At 42.6% G+C, this 20,672-nt stretch overlaps 1 long non-coding RNA gene across 1 annotated transcript in view; it reads right to left on the minus strand.

The window, feature by feature from the left end:
• Positions 1-9,712: 9,712 nt before the first annotated feature.
• The window catches only part of LOC144313925 (uncharacterized), a 32,284-nt gene continuing 21,324 nt past the window's right edge, over positions 9,713-20,672 (minus strand). Inside the window, exons 3-4 of the long non-coding RNA XR_013379573.1 lie at positions 17,725-17,912; positions 9,713-10,850 (exon numbers count right to left, since the gene is read on the minus strand). This is a non-coding gene — a long non-coding RNA (uncharacterized LOC144313925). The remainder of the gene's footprint in view (positions 10,851-17,724; positions 17,913-20,672) is intronic.

The following is a 20,672-nucleotide window of genomic DNA, read 5'->3' on the forward strand; positions in this document are numbered from 1 at the left end:
CCTGAGGTGGGTCCTTATACCCCTGCCCTGCAGAGCCTCTCAGAGACCAGAGAAACCGGCAGACCAAGAAGAGAACTTGCTAGAACTGCTTGTAAGATTCGTCCACATCCTTGTTTATTTATTTATTTATTTCTGGTAGAAAATGATCATTTTCATTTGAGTGGAATACAGGGAAATTCAGATAACACTTATTGTAGCTGAGAAGGGACCTGCCCACTCTTCTCTAAATGTGGAATAGAAATGCTTAATTTCCACTGGCATTATGTACTTCAGGTAGGAGTCATATTTTATCTCAGGAGGAGATGCATTTCTTACCATTTTTGAAAATATAAATATCCGAGTACAGGAAAGCCTAAAAATAAAAATATACATCAAGCTTTTATACCACTTACAGAAATGACTTCAAATATTGAAAAATAAGTTGTCTCCAGGATTACCGAGAGGAGTTGAGAGGAAGAACTCCATGGTAGCTTTTAAGGATTTACAGAAGGAAAAGTACTAGCATTTAAAAAGCTTATTCTATAAAAATGCTGAGTTCCTTTCCAGATCGTTTTCGATACCTATCTACTTAGCCTCCTCTCACTGGGTCAGAAATCGTACAGTGAGCGTTTGATGAACTCTGAACGTGAATTCCGGGATTTTTAAGGTAACAGGTCTGTACCACATAAGCAATTTCTACATAACGAAAAACAGCAGAAAGAATGGAGTACCTGCACCGATGCTTTATTTGGCAAAATTCCTGCATGAAAATGAGTCTAATTGTTAAATAAATATTTCAAGCAATACACAGCTAACTTAAATTTCTGGGAACTTCTTTACATAATGATAAAATTAATGTTTAATTTATATATAAATGATATTAACTAGTGTTGCTTTTACATCAAAAAATATATCTCCCTTTCATTCAATACATGAGGCTATTAAAAGGGTCAAATGTCCAGATGCTGTACTAGGGCTCCTTGAAGATGCATTTGCTTGCTGGGTGCTAATGTAGGAAAATTTATGGGAAAGCTCCCGGTATGTGTGCCCAGGAACAGAGAAAAAGCAAAGTAACAGCAATGCATTCATTATTGGGATTTGTCTTCTTAGCTTCCTTCAAGAGATAAGATTACAAACTACAAGAAAAAATATATATATATTGGGGCCCCTGGGTGGCTCAGTGGTGGAACATCCGCCTTTGGCCAGGGGCGTGACCCTGGGGTCCCGGGATCGAGTCCCGCATCGGGCTCCCTTCTCCCTCTGCCTGTGTCTCTGCCTCTCTCTCCGTGTTTCTCATGGATAAATAAATAAAATCTTAAAAAAAAGAAACTGTATATATTAAATATAAATATTACGTTTCTATAAATGACATATGTACCTAGTATATTTAGTGGTTAAGACCCCTAAGGTGGAGATTGAAAGCCGTCTGACAGTGTCTGTCATTAGGTGGTTGAGATCAGTCATTCCTATACTTACAGATCAACAGATGAGTAAAGTTTTAAAACAAAAGTGTATGCAGGTAACCAACATCAAGTTGTCCCCTTTAATTTTACGTAAAGGCAGTAAATAGAACAATTTGTGCTAAATATCATCATCTCATCTCAAGTTGTAGGTTTATCTCAAGTATGTAAGTAACTATATATATACACACACACAGATATGCATCTCCTATCTCTATCTATCTATCTATCTATCTATCATCTATCTATCATCTATCACCTATCATCTATCTATTTATCTATCTACTATCATCCATCTATCAAAAATCAATTGCATCCATTCTGAGTGGTTTGGAAGACGGATTACCCTTTTTAAAACCTTCTGCAAAGAATGGGATGGTTAGTGAGAGTGATAAGGACAGTCTAGGTACGCCCAGAGCGCCAATTCTAGGTGTTTTGCATCATCCACATGAAACTTTTAAGAGACCGACTTACACCTTCCTCCTCACTGTTATGCCGCACGGGCTACGGTGTGAGCTCTGAATACACACTTGGGCATTTCTCGTGATTTCTCCCCGCACAGGAGCTGTGCCAGGTCCCAAGGGCTGGGCCTGCTCAGGTGCTGCCCCCAGCCCGTGCCCTGCCCCAGCATCATTGGCTCCTCCCGCTGAGGCCGGGCTGGTCCAGGGCTCAGCAGGCACTGAGAGGCTCGCCGTGGCCAGTGCTCACTCGCTCATCGCGTTCCTACCATCAGCTTTTCCTACATCTTCTGTCGCTGTCACCTGAGCTTTCGGATCAGGACCTTTTGCTGTTGTTTAAAGTTGGGGGCTCTACTATTTCCCAGCTTCGTTAAAGCGATCTTGATGGTATAAGTGGTATTTTCTTTGGCTCATTACTATTTGGAAATATTGTTTCTCTGTAGTTCTGTGTTGTTGTCTAACCTTCATCGTTTTTCTGTAAAATGTTTTTTTCTAAATCAAACCTCACTAGCACTCTTCTAGAACTACTCGGATACGTAGGGTGACACCATCTCCACCAGAGTGGACCCTCGTTAATGACTCTGGGACCCCTTCTTTCATATTTGCAGTAAAGCCATGAACTGAACCACCAAAATTAAGGGGCTGCATTTATTTCTCTGCAGAAATAAACACTCTGCTCTTCCCTGGGAATCCTGTCCTGAACGGCTTGGGGTATGGGGTCACGTAATCAACTCCAACAGAGTGATGTGAATCTGATCTAATATTTCAAACTGTGCTTTGGGGTAAAATATTTACCTCCTAGATGTCGCACTGGTCTAACCTTCTTACAGGAAATGCTGCTCTGTCGGTCTTTACTGGCCCTGGTGTGATGCTTTGTGTAGACCCCCACCACCTGGGTGGGGTCCCTGCCATCCCCTGGCCCTCAGGGAGGGTATTGTCCACGCTGTTTGGGGTTGCTCGGGGACCATGTTCCTCTGAATGGCTGTTCCATGTTTCCAGAAACACACCTGCAGCTCCAAGTTCACTTTGGCTTCTTCCATCTGCCTTGGAAATCCTGGCTGCAAAGCCATTTCAACCTGAATCCAGCAATCTCGTCTGGCAGGATACCTAGCTAACACACCGGCTACCTGCCCTAGGTGCTCGTGCTCATCTCTGAGTCCTTTTCACCCTATGGAGGAGGGAAGCCATGGACAGCTGTTCTCAGGAACCTCCCCTGCCTACACGTGACACGATGGAATGTGAAGTGCTGGAGAGTTAGCCAGCTGGGGATCCTGGACCCCTATTTGGAAAGGGGTCAGCGACCCCGGTTAGTCTCAAGTTACTTCATACATGTCCATCTTCAGCACTGAAGCACCGATGGGATGGATCAGGGCATACATGGTCATCTGGACCTCCATCTTTTTCTGTCCTTCCTAGTGACCCTGCATTGTGCACCTGCCATTTGGGGAGTGACCAGAGGCAGGGTTTCTGCGAGGGGTGTGCGGTGTGCTGCAGGCAGCCTGGGGAGAATGTTCTACTAGCCCCTGAGGTCTCCTTTTGCTCCCTGCACAAAGGGATGTTTTCAGAGATACCTCCCATCAGTGAATGAGATTGGGGCGGCGAATGAGGCCCTTGGGTATGATCTAACTGCATCCCCCTCTGTCCCTTCTTCATCCTTTACCCTTACAACCCAAAGGAGCAGATGGAACCCTTTTGTAAAGTCTAAGCAACTTCACACTTAGGGCCAAACCCCATGGTGGGGTGGTGACGAACAGAAATAGCATTTCTCCACCTCATTTGAGAAAATCTGTGATTTAGACCCTCTTACCTTGACTTTTGGCATACTAACTGAATTCAGAAAATCCTGCCTTCCATAACAAATTCTGGCGTTAAGCCTACATTTCTTGCTAAAAAAATATAATTTTGAGTTTCAGAAGTTATTATTCATATATTTTTAGTGTGTTATCTGAAATACTGCTGTCCACCTTCTCCAGGCCCATGACGGAGAGACAACCATGGGAATATCATGAATGTGACACAGAAATGCAGAAGAGAAAAGGATGCTAATATTCTAAATATAATTCCCTGATATACATGGTATTCAGTAGTAATTCATCAAATATCTTCAGTATAAGCTACTTTCCTGGAAGCTATGTATCAGTTAAAGAGAAGAGATTGAATAAGAAGAAAAGATGGAAAATATCAAAAGACCAGTTTGTTTTTTAAAGACGCGTAATCAAGAGGCTATAAAGCTGTAACTTCATCAAGCTTGTATTTCATTGCTTGTTATGCATCTGTTTTGTTTGTTGGTTCTTTGGTTGGTTGGTTTTAGTTTAAACAGACTTAAAAAATAAAATAAACAGGCTTGAGGTTGTGGAATTATCCCATCTCCTTTTCCATTATTGTAAGTAAGAGCTCAAGGGACACAACTCTTGTGTGTCATTATTTAGATGGAAGATAAGGGATTGGGACATTATATTGAAACCACTCTGGTGGGGAATGTGTATTGGACACAAGTGTTGCTTGAGGGCACCCAGCATATCTGAAGCCCCTCTGTGTGTTTGGGGGTTGCATTGAGTCCTGCTCTTCTGGAATAACTACATGCCCTGTGTCCCTTGACGCTAGAGCACAGGCCTGTGATCCAGGATCTGTGCCTTGAGGTGCAGAACCAGATATGACATTCTCAGGAGCAGGGCACACACAGCATCTGCATCTTCCAACACTAAGTGATGCTTTTGGAGCCAGAGTTCAGTGCGGGGTGGCAGCGCTGGAGCCTCTGGCTATCATCCTGTGTGTCTTTGATCCCTGTACCTGTGGTGTGCTGTTCAAGGAGCTCTCTGTGTGGCCGACTGTGGTGCTCTTGGGTAGTCTCACAGGCTGGCTTTTGATCCTCTCCCAAATTCTCAGATGATCAAATTATCAAACTGAGGTTTTTCCACAATTTCTGTCTTACTGAACTAGCTGTGCTCTGTTCCCTATGACTGTGAACCTGTGTAACATAGGATGTTGGTAGAAATTCTCATGTCTTAGAATTGCAGTGGGAGTGGAATATTAATAAAAATTATGGGGGCAACCCCTGTGGCACAGCGGTTTAGCACCGCCTGCAGCCCGGGGTGTGATCCTGGAGACCCGGGATCGAGTCCCATGTCAGGCTCCCTTAGTGGAACCTTCTTCTCCCTCTGCCTGTGTTTCTGCGCCTCTCTCTGTGTCTCTCATGAATGAATAAAAATAAATAAATAAATAAATAAATAAATAAATAAATAAATAAATAAATAAAAATTATGGGCAACCCAGGGCTCCTAAGTAGCATATGTGTATTTAATTTAGGAGATGAATTTGTAAGAGCAAAAATAACAAATAGAACTTTAAGTAATAATAACACATTGTCCACCTAAGGGAAAAAGCTGAAGAAACTTGCGTCAAACTGGACTGGATATAGGAAAACCCTCACATGTTCCTTAGACTTCACTGTCTCCTCTTCCATTTCAACACTTTTGATACACTAAAACCTTGACGCGCAACCCTGTTTCCCAAGAGTCTCATACTGCCTCCTTCCCCAAAGTTTACCAAAAAATTCATACTAGATTTGACTTAATTAAAATAGTGAATAATTGGGCACCTGGATGGCTCAGTTGGTTATGTGTCCAACTCTTGGTTTCAGCTCAGGTCATGATCTCAGTATCCTAAAATGGAGACCAGCAATGGACTCTGCACTGATTGGGGAATCTGCTTAAGATTCTCTCCCTCTGCCCCTCCCTCCATCCCAGGTTCATCCATGCGTGATCTCCCTAAAATAAATAAATAAATAAATAAATAAATAAATAAATAAATAAATAATAAAATAGTGAACAAGCCAAAGAAGAAAGTAAAATTAGTCTCCAATACCATCACCCTGAAAAACACATTAACAGAAATCAATAAACACACCTAATTTTTATATATAACCACATCTATATAAAGCTGATGACATTGAACATTTTATTAAAGACTTGCCAGTGTCGGGTCGCTCAGGTGGTGCAGTTGGTTAAGCGTCCAGCTCTTGGTTTCTGCTCAAGTTGTGATCTCAGGGTCTTGAGATTGAACCCCAAATCGGGCTCTGCGCTCAGAGGGCAGTTGGCTTGAGATTCTCTCTCCCTCCCCCTCTGTCCCTCTCACTCTCCCTCTCTAAAATAAATAAGTAAATCATAAAAGTAAAATAAAACAAAGACCTGTTCATTCTGTTAATGAACACTGCCATGAGTTATCTTTCTAATTCATCATGGTTTATTGCTCAGATCTCCACGTTAACTGCTACATATTGTTCATTTGGATGAGTGTTCTCCAAGTTATCGAGCCAACGCACATTGTTGGGTGTGCAGATTACATCAACACTTCTGTGAATAAACACTGAATAATTATAATTATGGTTTTGAGATTCCTTTTTAGAAATGTTATTGTGGACATTCATTCAGATAGCTTTGTTGAAACAGACACGTCTCGATTAGAAAGAAGAATGAAGGGCATTCTTGAAGAAGAAAGAGATAATTCAGCCGACAGATTCTGAAGGTATGCAGGAGGGAGAAGGGCAGTGTCACACTTGGTCTCAATAACCAGTAAGAAGAAACAGTACTTACAGGCTGATTTTATTCAAGCCTATTATTTTCCTACAACTCTGAACCTCACTCATGGATTACTTAGCAGACACTGTAGTTGTCTACTCAGTGCACATTCTTTCCCTCTTTATTGATAACTAAGCCTTAATTTTGTTTAGGAAAGCAAGAAGTCTGGACAAAATGCACATTTTCCCGATTCATTTGCAGCAGAGAGTAGCCCTTGGGCCACATTCTGGCCAACAAAACACAATAGCCAAGAACTCTAAGGACTGGGGCCATGCTTTTGCTTGTCTGGTTTAGACACCAGTCTCATTCCTTCTTCCTACTGCCTTGAGTATGAATATGACGTTGGGGCTGGAACTGCATCTTAAAATTTGGGACAATGTGCAGGAGGACAAAAGCTACTTTGTAAAGATTGTTGCCATTAATTCCAAGTGAATGTTATGATTAGTTAAATCTGGGAAACATGGCCATCGGGGAGGTTCCTGCACAAATGTCAGAGCATGGATGTAATAGGAGCTCAACAAGTGATGAGCTCAATAAATGATGAATAAGTGAATGAAGAATGAATGAATGAATACAATTTTAAATTATGGGTTGATTTGTTTTTCTCTACTTTTGACATTATTTTCAACCTGAAACGTTTGGTAATCAATCTTAAGGAAGAATCAGTGGCATATGGAGAGTCTCAAATTTTAAGTTAGAGTTATGGATAGTTTTCATATGGATTTCCTTTGCCTTCAAAACATATCATGCTTTTCAAGTCCATTGAGGAATTGGTATAATGGTAAGGTGCATGGCCATCTTTATTTTGATTTTAATTTAAAAAAAATGAGTGGGAAATATCAGAAAGGGAGACAGAACATGAGAGACTCTTAACTCTGGGAAACGAACTAGGGGTGGTGGAAGGGGAGGTGGGAGGGGGGTGGGGGTGACTGGGTAATGGGCACTGAGGGGGGCACTTGATGGGATGAGCACTGAGTGTTATTCTATATGTTGGCAAATTGAACACCAATAAAGATAAACTTATATAAAAAATAATTCAATAAAATCTTTAAAATATATTAAAAAAGAAAAACATAATTTAAAGTTAAAGCAGGCACCCATTTCAAGGAAAGATGATAAAATCACACAAACAAAAAACAATGCCAAGTTTATTTCAGAAGCATTATCTAGGATTTCAGCCTGGTTATCAGGTCTAAGACTTGAATATTCCTTCCAGATTTTGTTCATGATTATCTTTACATTATCTCCAAATAGTCTCATATTAGTGCAAGTTTATGTTGAACTTGCTGAACCGCAGTAATTATTTTGAACAATATTAGAATCATCATAATTATATTCTCTCAGCATGAGTAATCAGTAGGATAGGTTCAGATCATTCTGAGTTATGCAAACTTAAAATTAATTCAGAAAATTGTCATTTGAAGATTTCTGAAGAAATATTTCATTTCATCTGAGTGCATGATTTTGAGAATTCTAATCATCTCTAATTACTCTTTTTATTTTATTCTTTGCAATTGTTATGAATTGCTATCTTGAATAGGAGGAGCGTCAATGAATATTTATCAAGTTCTTGTTTATTCTAAGGAATGTAGCTTTATATCCCTATCAAATTTACTGCCTTCCACCCAATCTCTCACTCTCCCTTATGGTAGAGAAATCTTAGCATGATTGCTTAAATTTTAGATCACTAATGAGGTAACATTCATTAATGGTAGCATTAAAAAATGTATTGATTGGAATGGCTTCCTGGCTTTCCTTTGCCCAGGATTTAGTGCTTCACAGGAACAGCAAGAAAGGTAATCCTTTGGCTCATATTTTGGGGACAATTTAATTTGGTTCATACTCAACTTACCAAAAAAAAAAAAAAACAAAAAAAGCTTATAAGATATGAATAACAGCTACTGATCATGTGGCATCGATTTATTTCATCATTCCCATTGTTCCTTCAAAACCATCAGCCAGCTTAGTGAGACACATGCCTGGGTTTGGGTACAAGTGGGTATTTGAGGCGCACCTGGTTCCATTTTGAATTTTATCAGCTTCTGTATATTTTGAGCAGCTAAAAATTTTCTACATGCTAATTTCAGAAACTAGCAGTGTTTATTATTATCTATATCAGATGCATCTACTTTTTATTTTTTGTGCTATTAAGCCCCTGGACAGTATGTTTTACATCACTCAAAGGTGTGAGTTTTGGTCCTATCATTTCCAGCACCTCTGAACATCAGCTGCTGAACAGAAGCATGGCCCAGACACTTGGTTCTACCTCTGGGTCTGGGTCAGTGAGTGGCATGGACTTGGCCAAGTCTGTCTTGTGCTCTGACACTTAGACCCCTCATCTGCAAAGAGGATTGGACTAGATGTTCTCTGAGACCTGACCTGAGACCAGGGCAGCTCTGTGATCTAGCTCAGGATAACGTTACTTTTTAACAAGATGGATACATGGCCCGGAATAATGAAAGTGGAAATCACGGAAGCAATGAAAGTGCCCCCAGGAAGCTAGGAAGCACTCACACCTGTAAGTTGAGAATAATATGCAATTGAATTTTTTGAGTTTTTTGCTTTTTAATTTTTTCTCATTCAATATGCAGCCCCGTTGGGCAAAGACTTCATCCAAGGGCCAATTTTCATAAAATTCACATAGATGTTGAATTTTCATTTTATCAAATCTAATGATATTTTGTTTAATTTGCTAGTAGTAAAGGATTTCAGGTGGAAATCCTCAAGCCAAACAAAGAAGTGATTTGGTATAACCAAAAGGATAAGAGTTTTACTAATCAGACATTGTATGTTAATATTCCAAAAATAATTTTTAACATTATAAATATATAAATGGCAGTTGTATCGATTCAAGGATAATCACATTTCTCACCCGAACAAAACTCCTAATAAACATTCCAATGAGGTTGCAAGACAGTTAACACAAGCAGTAATTCAAATTATCATGAGTTAAGAAAATGTATTAAGTTTGGGCACCTGGGGGGCTCAGCGGTTGAGCTTCTGCCTTCAGGTCATGATCCCAAGGTCCTGGGATCGATTCCTACATCGGGCTCCCTGCAGGGAGCCTGCTTCTCCCTCTGCCTGTGTCTCTGCCTCTCTCTGTGTGTCTCTCATGAATAAATAAATAAAATCTTGAGAAAGGAAAAGAAAATATATTAAGTCATAGAGACTCTTTCTGCAGAGAATAAGAGCACAAATTTCCATACATATATTTCAAGATTTTATTCAATTTATTTTTTAAAGGGTTCACCCATTTCCTCCACCTCCCACCCCTTGATTCTTCTGTTCTATTATTTTGTTTTGTTTTGTTTACTGCATTACAGCTGATAGACAACCTCAGATTCCTTTCAGGCATGCAGCACAGTGAATCAGCAACTCTGTGTGTTACATTTGCACAAAGTCTTGATGCAAGTGAAGATGTGGGCTAAGCAGGTACATGAGAGAAGAGCTTTTCACATAGAGCAAATCTTTGGGAGGAAGGTCCAAGGCAGGAGTGTGGCTGCATGTTGGAGGACAAGCCAGCTGGCCTGCGTGGCCGGAGAAGGCCTCTAAGACTTTAGGTGTTTACATGCACACGGTGAAGATGTGAGGTTCTTAAGCTCCTGGAAGCTTTAGTTCAAGCAACAAAGAGAAACATTGAGCAATTAAGAGCTTCAAGTGTGCAAGTGCTCTAGAGACATGCAGGACAAAGACAGCATCTAGCAATGGCCTGGTGTCCTCTGAGGTCAGGAAACGTCCCCAGATTTCAGCCGTGTTTAGCCTGAGACCTTAAGGATGAATAGAATTAGCAGAAGAGGGGCCTGCAGTGGTGGGATGGCATCGGCCAGGCAAAGGGAACAGCAGGAGACGTACGGGATGGCAGGAGCCTTTCCCACCCATGACACTAAGATGTGTTCAATGCCGGCAGGAGAGACACTGGAGAGAAGGTTTGTGTCTAAAATTCTGCTCTAAGAAATGCATCAGCCGCTAACGCGGCGCCTGGGGAAGCCATTGCTCACCACCACCTGCCACGTCCTCCAGAAAACCTCCTCCGGCCACACGTGGCCCGAATAAATTTTCTGCCTATTCAAACAGCAGAAAAATGTGCAAGTAAAGAGAAGGTAGTGATTTCTGTTTGTTAATGATTCCATTTATCTGCTTGGGCTGGAAAACTGTGCCTGCCTGAGCTCATGCTCGTTGGTGACCAAGATCCTGCTTCTCTGCACAATCTGCTCTTGGGTTGGAAACCACAAGTCCCATCTCCCCATGTCTTCCACCTGCCAACCGTTCATTTTTCCTTCCCTTTATTTTGTAAATCCTTACTTCGTAAAACATTTTATCTGTGGAGTCATTTCTTCCTGACTTGTTAGACTGTCATAAAACAGTCTGCAGAAAACCTGAAAAATAAAGGAAAACAGGATAAGAGAAATAAGACACCAAAGAGAAATACATGTTACGTCTTCGTAACATGTTAGAGCGTGCTACAATCTTCATGTAGAGCACAGGAATGGATAAGCGAACACCCTCACACGGGCACCTGGGTGGCTCAGTGGGCAAGGCGTCTCCCTTCTGCTCAGGTCATGATCTAAGGGTTCTGGGATCGAGCCCCACATTGGGCTTCCTGCTCAGCGAGTAGTCTGCTTCTCCCTCTCTTCCCCACTCCTGCGGTCTCTGTCTCTCTGTCTCTCTCTCAAATAAATAAATATTTTTAAAAATAAAGTTAATTAATTAAATTAAAAAAGAAGACCTTGAGAGAGTTGATTAGACATTTAAATTAAGAATTCAAAAAGAAGAAAATAAACCAATGCACTCAGAGAAGAATCTTTTCTATTACTAAAGCAAAGAATAAATATCATTTCTCTTTTAGAAGACAAAGACTTTAATAAAGGATAAGAAAACTAAGCACAGTTATTTTTAATAAAACATGTATGAGAACACACATACACACAAATGCTATGTAAATCAAGGGAGTGAGAAGTTCAAAATCCAATGAGATAAACGATAGGAAATTTTTGCCAAAGGGATTATCAGGCATGGGTGCAAAGTTGCATATGTGAGATATTTATCACAGTCCTTTCATGATCAGCAAAAATTAGGAATATACTAAGTGTCCAAAAAAAAAAAAAAAAAAGGTCTGCATTGGTTTAAAACAGCGTAACATCTTGGGGCACCTGCATATCTCAAGTGGTTGAGCATCTGACTCTTGATTTGGCTCAGGTCATGACCTTAGGGTCATGGTTGGAACCCCACATCGGGCTCTGTGCGTAGCGTGTAGTCAGCTTCTCCCTCTCCCTCCGCCCCTCCCTCTGCTTTCTATCAAATAATAAATAAATAAATAAATAAATAAATACTTCTACAAATTTTTTTAAAAATCAAACAATGTAAATTCTTGAGAAGAAATGTTCAGAAGACATTTGAAGGTTTAGCTTCAGAAGTAGTTAAAAATGTTTTAAGTGGTTTACCACACTATTGATAAATGATTCTAGATAATATTTAAAAATTATCGTTTCAATATGGAACTTCATACTTATTATATCATTATTAAATGCTAAATATTATTCTTGAGTAAAATATTGAGAATTTTACTTAGTATCTATTTACTTACAATATTAAGTAAATGCTAAGTAAATACTTACCTTCTAATGCTAAGGTAAGTATTTTTCTAAAAGACACCAGAAATAGATATTCCAGGTTGTCACTCATCTTTTGATAGTTGAATAATTTATTGTGTGTGGTTTCTTTTGTTGTTTTCTTTAGGGAATGTATCAGAAATTTCTTCTGCAGAACTTGATATTATATAACCACCTTTACTAAGTGGTAAGAGCTGAAAGCAGTAATTTAATTTGTGCCTAAATCATAGTCTGTGGGGTTCTCTTCAGATGGTTCACCTATTACCCCACAACTGTTGAATCGCCTCCTCCTTTCCATGGTAATTGGAGATGTCACCTTTGGTATATACTACCCTGCATATTCTTGTGGCTGTTTGCTTTTTTTTTTTCCATTCAGCTTGTAGACTCATCCCTAAGGGCTGCTTCAACAGTTCACTGTATGTTCGTGGGGTAGGAAAGTCCCTCGTGTCCTGCTCACGTCTTCCTTCTTCTATGACATCTATCCTTCCAGTTGTGCTTCAGTGTATTTTTTAAAAATATATAAAGCAGGGCAGCCTGGGTGGCTTAGCGGTTTAGTGCTGCCTTCAGCCCAGGGTGTGACCCTGGAGACCTGGGATCGAGTCCCACATCAGGCTCCCTGCATGGAGCCTGCTTCTCCCTCTGTCTCTGTCTCTCTCTCTCTCTCTCAACTAAATAAATAAATAAATAAATAATCTTTTTAAAAAATAAAAGAAAATATATAAAGCATTCTGAAGAAGTGACATTAACAAAACATCAGAAGAGGGAACTTCAAGTGCCCTTCCCCAAAAGAAACATTAAAAGACAAGCAGAAACTTCCAGAACCAAGGTTGTCAGACCCTGGAAAACAGAGTGTTACAAACTCCGAATCAAGACAAAGTCAAGGGGCATCTGAGTGGCTCAGTGGTTGAGCCTTTGGCTCAGGGCGTGACTCTGGGGTCCTGTGATCGAGTTCCGCATTGGGCTCCCTGCAGGGAGCCTGCTTCTCCCTCTGCCTGTGTCTCCACCTCTCTCTCTGTGTCTAAATAAATACAAGTTTTTTTTAAAAAAGACAAAGTCAAGTTAAAAATGGCAGAAAGCATCTTGGTGATTTGAATCTGGGCCCCTCTCACTTCCTCCCAGCTCAGTGGAGGTTCTGAGGTTCAGTGTCCATGTCATTTGTGTGGGGCCTGGCCCCATCCCCAAGAAAGCAGAGCAGACCTTATTTGCAAACCATGTCTGTTCTAACTCATCTGGTCTCCCAAAGGACTTCGGACAGATGCTTTCCTCGTGTTTTTCTAACTTGGACCTCACCCAGGGCCAAAAGCTGTGAGTTGTGAAAACATGTACGGTGCCCAGGATAAACCCTTGTATGTTGGGTCAAATAATTTCTAAAAAGTGCCAGGACCACTTGCTGGAGAAAAGGGGAGTCTTTTCAACAAATAGTGGTGATAAAATTGGATCTCCACACACAAAATAAGGAGGTTAGATCCTGACTCACATCATGGACAAAAGTTAAAATAAATCAAAGAGCTAAAGGTAAGAGTGAAAACTATAGAAGTCTTAGAAGAAAATAGAGGTAAATCTTCATGAAATTGGATTGATAAATGAATATATGTATATATTCATATTGTCCCTAAGGGTTATTTGCATTGTCTGTGTGTGTATGTCTATATCTATCTATATATATATATGTCTATATCTATATCTATGTCTATATCTATATCTATATCTATATCTGTATCTGTATCTATCTATATATATTAATGTAAATATTAATGTATATTAATATATACACACATATCCTAAATGCCAAAAGAATGAATAAAAAACATTGAAAATACATAAATTGTACTCAATATGTCAACTTGAATGGTCATGTGGCCTCTCTGAGGATATCTGTGTTTGGGGAGTTCTTTGGAGCAGTGGTAGATGTTATGTGAGGAAGGAGAGAGTAAGTGATGGATTAAACCATTGAGATTTGGGATTTTTGTTAAGGCATGTAACCTTTTTACCCTACTGAAGCCATGACTCCAAATTACTTATTTTTTTAAAGATTTATTTATTTACTGATTTGACAGAGAGAGAGAGAAAGAGAGAGCACACCAGCAAAGGAGCAGAGGGAGAGGGAGAAGCAGACCCCCTGTTGAGCAGAGAACCCTACTCGGGACTTGATCCCAGGACCCCGAGATCATGACCTGAGCTGAAGGCAGACACCTAACCGATGAGCCACCCAGGCACCCCCATGACTGCAAATTCTTAACAACACGGGCCTATTTATCTTCATCTGCAGTAGTTTCTAAAATCCGCCATTTACATTTAGGTTTTTAATATATTGGAATTATAATTTTTGACTAATTTTTCCCAAATAGAAGAACTATTGTTCTTGAACTGAACTGTCCTTCATTTCCCGGCATCCACAGTGCCCTGTCTGCTAAATGTGAAACTCCTCTTCCAGGACAGCAGAGTTTCATGACATCTGGGCTACTCCTTCTCCATATAAACTTATGAATCTAATGATCAATATTCTCAGGAATACTAAAATCAAGTCAGTTGTGAGGAATGTGGTATTTTGTTGAATTACACAACAATGTAGGGATAATACCTTTACAGTGTTCAGTAACTACAGTGTTCAGTTCAGTAGCTCAACCACGATATATCTTTTTCTAGGGCACTACAAGCAAATCTAGTGTAACGTGAACGAAGTGGTAATAGCTGGTGTTTTTGTCATATTTCTGGCATTTAAACACCCCAATTTTATCATCTCACCTTTGAAAATGATTTTCGCTGAGATTTTCATTTTGGGGGCATCTGTCTTATAAAGGTAAAAGGAATTCATTCTCTTACTTGTTCCAAAATAGACTTCTAAGACTTTGGATATTGAATTGAATGGAATATGTGTTTCTGCATACATTGAGATGAAAAGGTGTTTCAGTCCTTTCATTAGTGAGAGTGATAAGTGGTCGCACACGCGTGCTCATGTTCCATCAGCCACGCATTCCTGGAATAAGCCTATGTGGCCATGTTGTGTTTTCTAAAAGAAACATTGTGGATTTGAACAAAAAGAGAGGGGTTGCTGGGGGTATCCTACAGGAGCCGCATCAGAATACACCTAAAGCACATTTCTTGCATCGATAAGGCATATTTTTCTCCATAAGGCTTTTCCAACCTGAAAGTCAAGACAGTTTGTGTGGCAGGTGACATTCAGACAGACAGCACCGTAGTCCAGTGAGCACGCTGATGGGGAGAGGAGTTAGCCTGGTCTATGGGATGGTTTAGGAGACAGAAAATTCTCCCTTCCAGTGATGCCACTCACTCAATATTGAGATTTCAATATTGCCAAACAGAAATTTCTTCAACCATTAGGTCCTACATGTTCTGCACTTGGGTGTCGGCAAGTCTCTCCTGTACCCTGGCTGGGAACTGTCCACACATATAGCTTTCCTCTCTGCAGCGGATCCCTCCTGGGATGCGGCGTCAGCCTCCCTGCTCGGCCTATGCTACTTGAAATTTCACTGGCAACTCTACTTACGTAACTTGGGCTTTTCTGGACTCCTCTCTCATTTTCCCATCTCCCTCTGCTAGCTTAGAGCAGGTTTTGGGGGCATACACTTGTCATCTCTGAAGCCCCAGGCATCAGGGTGGTGCCAGGGAAGGGGAGCCTATAGACCAGGGCTTTGGGGACACTGGAGGGCCTCCGAGCCGCGTGACTGGTGCATCACCAGACGAGCTCTCCCATTTTCTCAAGTGATCTGGTGTCCACTGACTTGCTGGCCGGTGACTGGTTCTGGAATCTGCCCGGGGACAGAAAATCAGCAGGAACTGGGTGCCAGGAGTAGAATGAAGCACTCCAGAAGGCTCTATCACCGAATTAACTCCTATTATGAAATTAATACTAAAATAATTTCATAATATTAATAAAATTTCATATTATTTGAAAAACGCATCTAATAAATGAAATTTTGTTATGGTATCCAAAGATAACATTGAATAATAATAAAGTCAAATAGGGTATATTCTCAATTCAATAATACTCTAGTTATAATGATTTACAGAAGTCATTATTTTGAGTAAAACTGCTTATTAAGTGGTACATTTTTATTTCCAAATAGACTGGCTCGTATCTATATGTTTAACTAGCTTCCTGGCCCCATCGCCGGTGCTGTGTCAGGGCTTCTGTGTAAAACAGTTTGTCTGACTAATTAAAATGTGATTTCCAAGCCTATTTGTTATTACTTCTATTATCTTCTTGTAAGGCTCTGAAATAGCATGTTTATGGCTGCCTGCAAACTCATCTAATTTAATATTTGCCTAGTAACCTAAATGTCCCCATTTAACAGCAGCTGCCCTTGGAATACAGATTTTTTTTTTTCCACAAGGCAAGCTAAATTTTAACTAATTGTCACTGCGATATTCCATTCTGACTGGGTACATGAGCCTTTTCGATGGTGAAATTGGAATTGTTAAATGCAAGCGGTTATTAATTTGTTCTCAGTACAAAGGATGCAATTATTCATCTAAAAATAAAGCTCTTAGGGTCGGGAGAGAAGCAACGAATGGAACAAGTCCTCATAATTTAATATTCTTCGTTTTGATTTTCTTAGCAGATCTTCTGAATGACATTTAGAGGCCAGAACTGAAATTATTAGCCAGCATGACCAAGCAATTCAAGGGACTGTAATGACTCCTACAAAAATTATGAAATGAAACCAAATGATTACAACATTTTCATAGTAATTGTCCTTTTCCATCTCAGAAACCCGGAGGAGGCCTACAGGGGCCGGCAGGTGCCCCGGGGCCGGTGGCCGCCAGAGCCTGACCTCTGCCGGGAGGCAGCACGGGACCTGGGGTCTGCGTTTCCATTGGGGACCCCGGGCCATGCTGTCCCCCTGAATCCCACACCGCCAGGGGTCAGGATGGATGCAAAGTTATCATGGAGTTTAATTCACTGGCTTTGAATGCGGTTTAGACAGAAGAACTCAGGTGATCCGAGTCCCTTCTGTCCGTAGGAAGCTTGGGATTAACGTAACCGGTTATTCTGCAGAGAGAAGGACACAGAGACCTCACGAAGCCTCAAAGTGCACAAGTGATCGGCGTGGCTTTATAAAAAATACATCGAAAGGACTCCTTGACTGTCAACTTGGGTACTTGGCTTTGTGTCCATGTGGCTGGTCCCTCTCCACCTGCAGGCTGGCGGGCTCCTTACCAGGTGGACCGGGCTGTGGGGCATGGAGGCCTGTGTCGGCAGAGCCCGCTCCAGCCCACGGGCATTATGCCGACTCGCAGAGGCCTGACCCCAAAGTCCCTCGGGGGGGTTCTGGAGAGTATTTCCCCACCTATATTACATCGTAGACTCTTGAGATGGTTTCACACCCGACCCTAGAGCCAGAGTGGGGGACAGCGTGGCGGAGGCAGGCTGGGCTGGGGGTACTGTCTCTGCAAGACCAGGACTCACCCCTGTTCCGAGCAGCTGGGGGAGCAACGACCGAGGGCCGCTCCCCTGCCTGGTCGGGTTTCCCTGACCTGGAGAAGCCCCTGCACCCTCGCCGTAGGGCCGTGCTGGAGTCCTGGGCTCTCCGACAGCCCAACAGGAGTCTGCCGTCCCCCCCATATCAGGGTCGCAGGGCCACCCCCCCAGTGGCACCGCCCCCCCTCCCCGATCTACCTGCTGTCAGTCGCTGCTTCCCTGCCACGAAGATCCTGCAGAACTAAAATATGTGCCGTCTGGCTCTTTGGATGAGACCTGTGGCGACCTCTGTTCTAGCAGAGGCTTCCATGGCTCTTCCTTTTCCTAGAAACTTTCAGTAGGTCTTTCCCATTGTCACTCTCAGTTGATCAAGCTGTTTCTGTGCCCTATTAAAAATAAATAAATAAATGAAGAGAGTACTCTCCGTTTCCAGACATCTAACTCCCTCTGCCCACGTGACGTCTCCCGTGCAGTTGCTGAGGCTGGTGCATCTCCCGCGGCATCTCCCGCAGCGTGGACGGCCTCTTTTTGCTGGGCCCTTGCCTGGGGGAAGGGGCGAGGGCCTCTCTGGGGTCTCTTTCACAGGGACACTGGAGGACCTCATCACCTTCCAAAGGGCCCTCATCCTGACACCATGACCTTGGGGGTCAAGTGTCAACACGGGAATTTGGAGGAGCCACAACCATTCAGTACATACCACGTATCACATAGGTCCTTTGGGCTCCTGTCTGCATAAGCTCCTGCTCCCCATCAAACAAGCACCTCTCCTGGTTCCAGTGCGAGTGGTGTTCTGCGCTTAATTGTTGGGGCCAGAACCTACACGTGTTATTCATCCTTTCCCTATGCTCATGTGCAATCTTCCAGCAAATCCTCTATCTTTAAACTGTATCCAGAACCCCACAGTTTCACAGCACCTCTATCTGCACCACCTTGCATGGAGCCACCAGCACCTCCTCAGCCGCAATCCCAGTTCTTCCCACTTCCGCATCCTCTACTCTATGGTCTGCTCCCCTCACAGCCGGTGACTGACTAGCCACGTAGAGCACGTCGGCCAGGTTAGGTCCCTGCTCGACAGCCTGCAGTGGCTTCCCACGCCACTCAGGAAAGAAGTCAGTGTGTAAAATGGTCTCGAAGCCTTATAATTCTGGCCACATCGACCACGGCCTGCCTCACACACACACTCACCCCCTTCCCCTTTGCTGGTCTTCGAATACACCAGGCATACTACTGCCCCAGGGCCTTCACCCCCGCAGCTCCCGATGCCTGACCTCTCTCGCTCTGATTTTCGCATGCTTTGCTTCTTCTCGTGCTTCATGTCTGTTAAAATGACACTTCTCAGTGCGTCACTCCTGGCCATTCTGCTAAAAATACAACGCCTCCAACTGACACTTCTATCTCATTCTCTCCTTACTGAAGCCCTGGATTTTTATCTGGCCCATACTAGGCACTACATGGATTTTGTTGAGAGCACGAATAATGCTCTGCTGTTGCAGTTTGGACCTTCCTACCTACATGGTTTCATGCACTTTCCTCTCTCTCTGTCTCTCTCTGTCTCTCTCTCTCCCTGTCAGCACCTGTCACTGTCCTTATGACATCGAAGGAGTACTCAGAACGGCATAGGGCATCACACCAGTTGAAGCACCATGTGCATTCCCAGCATGTTGTCTCGTTCTCCAACAGGTCTCGACCCTCATTGTCCCGCTCGGCCTTTGAGCCTCTTCTGGCACAGAACCCAGGCCCCGTCACCCTGAATAGCACTGGGAACATGTATTTGTCCCCACGCGACCTTTCTCCTCTCCGTGCCTCCCTGCAACCTTAGTCCTCTATGCATTCAGCAACTATTTACTGAACATGTTCCATGTGTTGCTAATCACAAAGGATGTAATAGTGAGCAAAACAGGCAACGGGCCTGAACTCACAGAGCACGAATGTCGGCCCAGGAAGCAGGGATTAAGCACATAACACCACCAGGTACAATTGCACACCGTCCTGGTGCAGTAAACTCAAGTTACAGGGCGGAAGCAACGCCAGCTTGTTTCAGGAGAGTGAGAAAGGATCTCCCCGAGGAAGAGACATTTAGATGATATGCCAAGGATGAAGAGAAGTAGTAATAAGCTGGGGATCCCTGAGTGGCTCAGCAGTTTAGCACCTGCCTTTGGTCCAGGGTGCAATGCTGGAGTCCCGGGATTGAGTTCCACGTCGGGGTCCCTGCATGGAACCTGCTTCTCCCTCTGCCTGTATCTCTGCCTCTCTCTCTCTCTCTATGTCTATAATAAATAAATAAATAAATAAATAAATAAATAAATAAATAAATCTTAAAAAAAAGAAGTAGTAAATAAACTGAAAGATTGGAGACAGGGAAGCTGTGATAGCCCTGAGAGGGCTAGGAGCCAGGGCTCCTAAAGGCAGTGGTTTCCAAGCACAGCTCGTAAGAGTGAGCAAGAAGCATCCATGGGTTATTCTGGCAAAAGATTTCATGTAAAGCAATGCCCTCGGGGGGGGGGGGTTGGTCTTGGCGCAGAAGGAGGGGCACTGCTGAATGGGAGGGGGCAGCGGCAGGGCCCACAAATCTTTTATTCTCTTTCTTCTGAATGAGTGGAATCATGTGTCATTGTTGTGTGCACACTACCAGGAGTGTGAATCCTCTTATGAAGTGATTCTGACTCTGGGGGTTTTATGTCTCCAGCACAAAAAGGGGGCGGCCCTGGAGACTGGTATGTTTAGTCTCAGGTGCCAAGAAATGTCCTGTTTGGGAACTCCAAATACCCTTGAGCCTGGGACAAAAGAGAGGCGGTGGGGCTAGCAGGCGCTGGGGGCGGGGTGCACCATGGAGTTCAACTGGAGACCGTGGGGCCTTTGTCTGGGGCACCCGGTGGGTTGAGCGTCGAGAACAATTATGAGCTGCTTCTGTAAAGAGTGTGGATAGAGCAAGCGAGCTGGGGAGTCGATGGTATTTTCTTTCTCTGGCTCTGTTTTCTGTGGAGCCAGTTGGCATGGGACGTCCTTTAGTTCTTTTTGTCACCTACTATGTACAAAGAAGTGCGATTGTGCTCTCAGGCATTTTCATCAGCTGTGTTTTTTTTGCATTTAGAAAGTTAGTTAACTTGAATTACAGATTCCTTTTCCAAATTCTTCTCACGGGTTCT

This window comes from Canis aureus, chromosome 5 (genome assembly GCF_053574225.1).
Source record: "Canis aureus isolate CA01 chromosome 5, VMU_Caureus_v.1.0, whole genome shotgun sequence".
NCBI lineage: Eukaryota > Metazoa > Chordata > Mammalia > Carnivora > Canidae > Canis > Canis aureus.